The following is a 9,175-nucleotide window of genomic DNA, read 5'->3' on the forward strand; positions in this document are numbered from 1 at the left end:
TAAGCCACCCATTTCTGTGGTTTTAAGTTCTTTGTTACCATAGCCCTAGCAAACTCATACAAAAGCTTTATACCCATTAAGGTGAAGGGTAGCAGAATATGTCACCCCAAATATGTCACTTGAACATAAGGATTTATGAGCTGAAGGCAACTGAGAAGGAGCAAGTAAAAGAAAAACTTTCTGTCCTCCCTCTATTCGCCTAAATGCAGGATATAAATTTGTAAAGGTGTTCCCCCCTCCCCTCTCTAACAGGAAGGACAGAAGTTAATCATCAGAGACAACTCTAGACCCTTATTGGTCCAGAGAACCACCAGAGGAGTCTACAAAACAAAGTTTACTAACTAGCCCTTATCTTCCGGAAGTCCCCCATATATTTGCCTTCCTCCGAAGGAAGACAACCCAAAACAATGTCCTCCTCTCTCTTTAAAAAGACTTTCTAAACATTCTTTAACACCATACACAAAAATAAACTCAAAATGGACCAAAGACCTAAATGTAAGGCTGGACACTATAAAACTCTTAGAGAAAAACATAGGCAGAACACTCTTTGACATAAATCGCAGCAGTATCTTTTTTGATCCACCTCTTAGAGTAATGAAAATAAAAACAAAAATAAACAAATGGGATCTAATTAAACTTAAAAGTTTTTGCACAGCAAAGGAAACCATCAACAAAACAAAAAGACAACCCTCAGAATGGGAGAAAATATTTGCAAATGATGCAACCGACAGGGCATTAATTTCCAAAATATACAAACAGCTCATGCAGCTCTATGTCAAAAAAACAAATCCAATCAAAAAATGGGCAGAAGATCTAAATAGACATTTCTCCAAAGAAGACATACAGATGGCCAAAAAGCACATGAAAAGACGCTCAACATCACTAATTATCAGAGAAATGCAAATTAAAACTACAATGAGGTACCACCTCACACCAGTCAGAATGGCCATCATCAAAAGGTCTACAAACAATAAATGCTAGAGAGGGTGTGGAGAAAAGGGAACCCTTCTACACTGTTGGTGGAAATGTAAATTGGTACAACCACTGTGGAGAACAGTATGGAGGTTCCTTAAAAAAATTCCTTACAGAAAATAACTTCCTTACAGAAGTTATTATTAATTCAACCCTAATAAACTTGCCTAAAATTAAGAAAGGAGTCTGCATTATTTGGCAAAAAGTTTAGATAATAATCAGCATTTTCAGATTTTTTGTAGTGACAAAATAGCTTCAATATCTCTTATTCATAAAACCACATCTATACATATTCATATATCATTTATTTTTAAGGAGAGAATCATCAATGGCAGGAGGGAGAAGCATATATAAAAATAAAAGATTATAATGAATATAAGTGACAATCATGTCTGGTTGCCTACCATTTTTTTTTTTCCAGAACCCAATTTTTTGGAATATGAGTGGCACTATTTTCAGGGTATGTCAGCCCTTAGACAATCCATTTCTCCCCTGGTTTCTAAAGGTGAGCAAATAACCCGTTAGGACTAATGAGACCTGAGGGGAATTTTCTGAGAAAGACTTTCCTCCTTAATAAAAAGAAAAAGATGGGCATAAAGAATTTCAGATTTGCACCTTTCCCCTTGTTCCTGCTTTGGATTGCAATTGTTAGAGGAATTACTATAGTTATCCATGTGATCGTAAAACTCAAAAGAATCACTGAGAAGGTAACTCAGGTTTTTAAAATCATTGGGCCACTGAACCAATTTTGTAATAACTACTTACCTTTGAAATTAATACTACCCAAGACAATAAACTTTCATTTTAGGCTAAAAAAAAAAAAAGAACAAAACAATGCCATTTGTAGCAACATGGATGAAGCTAGAGATTATCACACTAAGTGAAGTAAGTCAGAGAAAGCCAAATAGCATGGAATATCACTCATATTTGGAATCTAATTTTACAAAATGATACAAATGAACTTGTATACAAGACAGAGGCAGACTCACAGATTTCAAAACCAAACTTATGGTTACCAAAGAAGAAATGTTGTGGGGAGGGATAAATTAGGAGCCTGGGATTAATATACACACACTACTATATATAAGATAAATAACCAACAAGGACCTACTGTATAGCACAGGGAACTCTACCCAATTTTCTGTAATAACCTATATGGGAAAAGAATCTGAAAAAGAATGAATATATGTATATGTATAACTGATTCACTTTGCTGTACACCTGAAACTAACACAACATTGTAAATCAACTAAACTCCAATAAAATTTTAAAAATTTAAAAAAAGAGAGACTTTCTAGACACAGGGCACTTCCATTTATAGCTCATTGGCCAGAACATAGTCATATGGTCATACCTAGCTACAAGGAACGCAGGGAAATGTATCTTTCACCCAGGTGAAAATGTGGCCAACTGAAGAGTAGTAGATGAGGAATGGCCTCTTATAAAATTATTCCAATAAATAAATGAAAATGAAATGATAGAATATCACCATCTTGCATCCTCCAACAAATAATGGATAAAAGCACTGAGCATCAACGACTGCTAATATAAGAGAAAAAGACTGAAAAGCAGACATTACATGCCTCCTGATGAAAGAACATATAACACTAACAATCCAGTTAAAACGATCAGTTACGAGTTTGATCAAACCTCTGGTAATCAGCAAAACCAAAACTGTAAGAAATTCTATAGGTCAAATAGATCAGGTTCTTCAAAAGATAAACTGTAAGAAGAAGAAAGTGATGGACAGGAACGTGCAGTTTAAGAGATTTAAGAGACAGATCAGTGTTGTTAAAGAGCAAAATTAAACTCTGTTGTCTAGAGATGCACGATGGGGGTAATCAAACTGTGAAGATATGCAAGGAAGTGATTACCATAAAAGTTATGACCGTAGTTACTTTTGGAGGGATGGAGGAGTTTGTCATTGGGACAGAGTTCATGGAAGGGCTTCTGAGGTAGCTGGCAGAACTCTATGCCTCACCACCTGGGTGGCGGTTAGAAGGATGTTCGCCTTATAACAATCCACTGATCTATAATTTGTTTTGTGTGTTTTTTTCTGTTTGCGTTTTGTCTTACAATGAAAGGGTTAAAATGAGCAAAAGAAATGTTTTTCATTAAAAGGCATTGCAGCCTTCAATTAAGAAGGATGCCAGGAGCTTCCCTGGTGGTGCAGTGGTTAAGAATCTGCCTGCCAATGCAGGGGACATGGGTTCGAGCCCTGGTCCGAGAAGATCCCACATGCCGCGGAGCAACTAAGCCCGTGTGCCAGAACTACTGAGCCTGCGCTCTAGAGCCCATGAGCCCCAACTACTGAAGCCTGTGCACCTAGAGCCCGTGCTCCGCAACAAAAGAAGCCACGACAATGAGAAGCCCGCGCACCACAACGAAGAGTAGCCCCCACTCACCGCAACTAGAGAAAGCCTGTGCACAGCAACAAAGACCCAACACAGCCAAAAATGTTAAATAATTAATTAATTAATTTTTAAAAAAAGGATGCCAGAACAAAATTTAAAAGGGCAGCAAGATACCCACTATAATCAAAGAAATAACTGAATAAATTTTTCCTAAGCTGAAGATGCTCTCAACAAGGCAATGGAAAGGATGTATAAGCTGCTATACAAGAGTTATTCCTTACAAAAAACAATTTCTAGAAGACCTTTTGACTAAGAAGTCTGAGCCCTTAATTCATTCCCAAGGAGTTGCTCAGGGCAACCTCAACTCGAGCCAGGAAAGGCTCTGTTTCTTAATAAAGAGGAGGTGGCCGCCTGGCATAGCCACTCACACTGTGAGTCTGGGAACATAAGTTCCCGCTTTAGCTCAGCCACTGCCTCCCTACATGACCTTGGGTGAGTCACCTAAACTCACTGTCTCTATCACCCAAATGGGGAGTGAGTGTTGAATGAGGTAATCAAGAGGCCCTTCCAGCTCTACCTTCATATAATCTTATGATTCTAAAGCAGGATCTCTCAGAGGGTAGTCTGTCAACCACCTGTGCTAGAATCACTGGTTATTGAAAAGGCAGATTCCTTGGCCCCATCCAGACCTAGTGAGTCACACACTCTGGGGATGGGGCACTGGAATCTGTTTTTTTTTTTTCCAAGGACCCCAGGTGTTTCTTATATGAATTAGTTTGAGGGCCCCCGTTCTAAGGTATTGTTTAGGTAGCAAGAGGGTGGAAAGGACTTCACATCTCCTAAACTCCTCCTATATGCCAAAATGCTAGGGCAGTTTGACTATATATATATAAGAAGGTGGTACTCCCCCATCCTACAGATGAAGAAAAGGAGACTCAGAGACTTTCAGTCACAGAGCAGTAAGGGGTCTGTCTGAATTGGAGGGCTTCTTCACAAAAAGTTAGGAAGGGAGGGAGGGAACTAAATTCAAACTGAGAAAGTGTCCCAGGATTGGAAAGATCCCAGTTGAGAGGCCCTGTTATGCGTTTGTCACTGGCAAAGCCCATTAACAATTCCCAGGAAAGAAAAATATAATCTGGGTAAAATACTAAAGTCTAACCTTTTTTCGTCCTTTGTGCTTAGTCTAGTTTCACTCGCTCGTAGGGTACCACATGTGGAGGTGCTGCACCGGGCACTTCAGACGAGAATTCCTAGCGCGAAACGACTGCGCCAGCACCTCAGCTTAGACGCTGCCGATGACTCTGTGATTCAAGATGGCGGCAGCAGCGTGCCGTGTGTAGAGATGCTGCACCTGGCACCTCAGCTCGGCGGGCCGTGTGCAGAAGCTCTGCGCATGACACTTCAATTCAAGATGGCGGCGGCAGCGTGCTGCGTGCAGAGACGCTGAGCCTGGCAGTTCAAGCTGCAGCACCTTTGAGCAGCACAGCTGTGCCCAACCGGGAAGAACTCCGCCCCCTCCCCGCTGACAAGAAACCCACAAAGCAGCCCTGCTGTTGGCCGTTGCCGAGGGCTTTTTGGGAGAGCGTGTGCTGTAGGGCGAGAGTTCCATTGTTTGATGAAAGAACAAAGCTTTCCCTTGCTTCTGAGTCGACAGCGGTCTCGTTAGATTGGCACGAGTGACACAGGGGGCAGGGGGACCCTTGTTGGGGACTGACTCGAGGGGCTCAGTAACGCTTTCAGCACAGGCACACACCATACAAAACTATCGTTAGCTTAATATTGTAAAGAGGAGGTGGGTGGGGAGTAACGGGAGGGATGACGTGGGAAGACAGAGTAAGGTCTCTCCTTTGACCAACATGGAAGCCAGAGGAAGATACGTAAACCCTTGAAGTTTCTGGTGTAGAAAAATAAGTAGCCAGAAAGATCTTAAAGTTAAGTGGCCTAAAGAACAAAACAGCCAGGAATAGCTTTTGACTCCTGCATGTTAAGGAAGAATTTATAATAAAACAATATTCCGGCATATTGATTTCTTTAAAAGTTGCTATAAAATATGATCTTTAAGTATACGGATTAATATAGCTTAAATGTCTTAATAAAGAAAAATTGTTATAAAAAAAGGACTGAAGATGCCATGACTGGAGGTAGATCTCAAGCAGACTTTGCCTTGTAGGACAGATCATGTGTTTGAGTTCCCATTGCCTGGGGTCAGCACACCCAATATTTGGGGAGAGAAGATGATAACCTTCTTAAAGGTGAAATCTGCAAATATAAAATGATCAAAGTCCTAGCCAGAGGCATAGCCATGTGGGAGAGGGGGTAGAAAGTGCTTTCAAATATATGTTAAACATTTTTTAAGTAAATCAAAGGATGGAAGGGGCTGCAATAAGTAACATCCAGCTCTCTGGACAGGGAGAACGAGAGCTCAGAGAGCCTCTGGCTGCAAAAGTCAGGCTGTGGGAAGTAGTTTAGTCGAATGGGGCAGCCACTAAGTTCACGGAAAGGTTTGTAACCTACTAGTGTCAGCCACTGAGGTAGACACTGTGGGGGAGGCACTTCTGCCGTGGGAGGCCAGTCACACACAGGAAAAGGTAACTAACAAGAAGAGATGGTAGAATGAGAACTACAGAGCAAGATAAGCCAAGAAGTGCTGTGGGGATACAGAGGTGTGAGATACCCTCTCAGCCTAGGGCTTCCAGGGGAGCCAGTTTTCAAAATGAGAGACTTGTAAGTCAGACTCCAAATGGGGAACGGTGAGAAAAGGCACAGAGTGTGCACACCACATGGCATAGTTGGGGATCAATGAGTCAGTCAGTTTAGTTGGAGAGGAGGGTTCCTACAAGGGATGTAAGATTGCAAAGGGCCAGACCAGGGATGGAGTAGGGGGCTCGAATGACAAGATTAAAGAGTTTAGAAGTTATCTTATAGGCAACAGGGAGCTAATGAAAGGTTAGGAATAGCATAACCCTTATAAATCCCAGATCCATATGTCCAATCTCTATATGGAGTTACAATAAGAAAGCACAGTTCAAACAGTTAACAAAAAGAATGCCAGTCTTTTACTTCCATCTCTCCCATTCATAAAACTCCCAGCAACATTTCTTGAATACTTTTTTTGTTCCCTCTCTTCCTCCATACATACTTTCTGGCTAAGTTCTTCCCCTTTCCCTCCAACCTCTCTGCTCCAAAAGTCTTGGAACACTTCTGACAAATGGAAACTCTCTTAAGCATGGGAGTGGGGAGGGAAAGAGTGAGGATATAATACAAGGAACAAAGTTGAGGCGTAAAGGCAGCATTCTCCAAATCAAGAGGAGAGAAGGGAATATTCAAGTCTACGTATATTTTATACCATCACTGTAGTGATGATGAAATGTGGAGTTTTAGAAAAATGTCTACAATTATTGATCTGACCCTGAAATGTTACACATAGATTGGATACACACAGCTTTTTTATGTTTGGGTAGTCAGTGGATGGATGGACATATTCAATGAGAGGAGAGTAAGCATGGGAGAGTGGTGAGCTGATTGATTGTGTGTCACCAGAACTGGGCACGAAAGATAGTAAGTGACCAGCAACACTGACAAAGAAAGCTAAATTTTTGTGATTTTTCTGAAGGTTAATGAGTCATGAGCCAACCATTTCCAAGTAAACATTTCAAGCTGCACATCGAGGTCTTTTGGCAGTAATAAAAATGAGAGAGTTACATTTATAATTTCATTCAAATTTATTTATTTATTTATTTTTTAGACATCATTTCAGACTCACAGAAAAGTTGCAAGAGTAGCTAGTTATTTTGTAGAATGTCCTCAGTTGGGTTTGTCTGATGTTTTGTCATCATTAAGTTCAGATTATGCCCTTTCGGTATGAATGCCACATAAGTAATACCGAGTTCTACTAAATGTCTTGTATGAGGAGGCAGTATGTTTTCATTTAAAAATAAAATATGACATATTATAAGGAGTGATTTTTCTGAGAATGATTATGCCAAAACTATGTTTAACTATAAAAATGAGAACAAACAGCTCCTAAAGGAACCATAGTAGGAACAATTGTAGACAACGGAGTTGTTTTCCAAGATGACACCAGAGCCTGTGGCTATTTTCTTTCTGTCTTCAGAAATTTTTCTGGGTGTCTCATCCTGAGTCCGTGTAACCCCAGGTGGCCTTTAAAACTTTTTAAATCATGTAATTTAAGGAACAGAAGTCTTTATGATATATCCACAAAATGGAATGCTATGCAGCCATTAAGATGATGAAAAGGTAGGAATCACATGAATAGACATGAAAAGATGCCCAAAATTGGCTTTTTTTTTTTTAAAGTTTTGTGTTCTTTTTAAGGAATTCCTTTATTTTTATTTATTTATTTATTTATTTATTTATTTTTGGCTGTGTTGGGTCTTCGTTTCTGTGCAAGGGCTTTCTCCAGTTGCGGCAAGCGGGGGCCACTCTTCATCGCGGTGCGCGGGCCTCTCACTATCGCAGCCTCTCTTGTTGTGGAGCACAGGCTCCAGACGCGCAGGCTCAGTAATTGTGACTCACAGGCCCAGTTGCTCCGCGGCATGTGGGATCTTCCCAGACCAGGGCCCGAACCCGCGTCCCCCGCATTGGCAGGTAGACTCTCAACCACTGCACCACCAGGGAAGCCCCAGAATTGGCTTTTTAAAGCAGGGTACAAAGCAGTAGGCATAATCCCATTTTTGTAACAAAACCGCAAGAGAGAGAAATGGAGATGGAGAGAAAGAGAGAGAGACAGAGTTAGAGAGAGAGGAATCTGGAAAGATCCATACCTGGTTATTTCTGGGATGTGAGATCATAGGCAAATTTCGATTTTCACTGTCATCTGTCTATATTTTTGAATAATTAGAATTTTATAAATATTATTACTCATGATCAATACAAGTAATAAAGATGCTTCCGTTTTGGAAAAAACATCTGATGTAAAACAAGTCCTGGGAGCTTGATGACGTCTCCTCAGAAGCACCTCTCTTACACATCCCTTCTTCCTTTTCTGTCTCCTAACAGAAGCCCTCACAGTCTACAGCCCTAAAAAGAAAGGGAACCCCCTCCGTTTTCCTGCCTTGCACCTAGCAGTTTCTCTGCGTTACTCCCCATATTGCCTGCTGCCCTCCTCTCAGAGGAAGGGGCTTCCTTTCCCCTCTCCCAGGCCCCTTTTCTCTGGTGTCTTGTCTCCCCCTTATTCCTGGCTTCCTTCCCAACACAGAGGTTCAGAAATCTCCCCTAAAACCCTTCCCCCATTCCCTCCCATCCAGCCAAACTCCCCAGAGAGGTGTCTACCCTTGCTAGCTGTATTGCCTCTTTAAGTCTTGAAGTCAGCTTCCACTTCCCCACTCTAAAACATTGTGCTCTTAAATGCAGATCAAATCCAGTGGTGGCTTTTCTTTTCCTTTCCTAGAAGACTCCTCTGCAGCTTTTAATACTTGCATTGGCTTTCTTGAAACACCCTTTTCCATGGCTTCTAGGACAAGCTGCAGCCCCAGCCCTTCTCCCTCCTCTTTGACTGCTCATTTCCAAGCCCTCCCAGATGGGTATTTCCCCAAGACTCTGCCCTGAACCTTCTGCTCTGCTTTTTGACACTCTTCTCCTGGGTGATCTTACCTACATCAGAGACTCATCATCTTTCCTCCAAACCTCCGAGTTCTCTGTTTCAGCTCTTAGCATCTAGTCTTTTCTGTCACGTGGGATAGAGAGTGCTGATATTTTCATATCCACCGTCAATTACCTGCCAAGTCCAAGTAATTCTACTGCTGAAATGTCTAGTGATGAACTGAATGTCTGTTCCCCCCAAAATTCGTACACTGAAGCCCTAACCCCCACTGTGATGGTATTAGAAG

Source organism: Balaenoptera musculus, chromosome 2, assembly GCF_009873245.2.
Source record: "Balaenoptera musculus isolate JJ_BM4_2016_0621 chromosome 2, mBalMus1.pri.v3, whole genome shotgun sequence".
NCBI classification, from domain to species: Eukaryota; Metazoa; Chordata; class Mammalia; order Artiodactyla; family Balaenopteridae; genus Balaenoptera; species Balaenoptera musculus.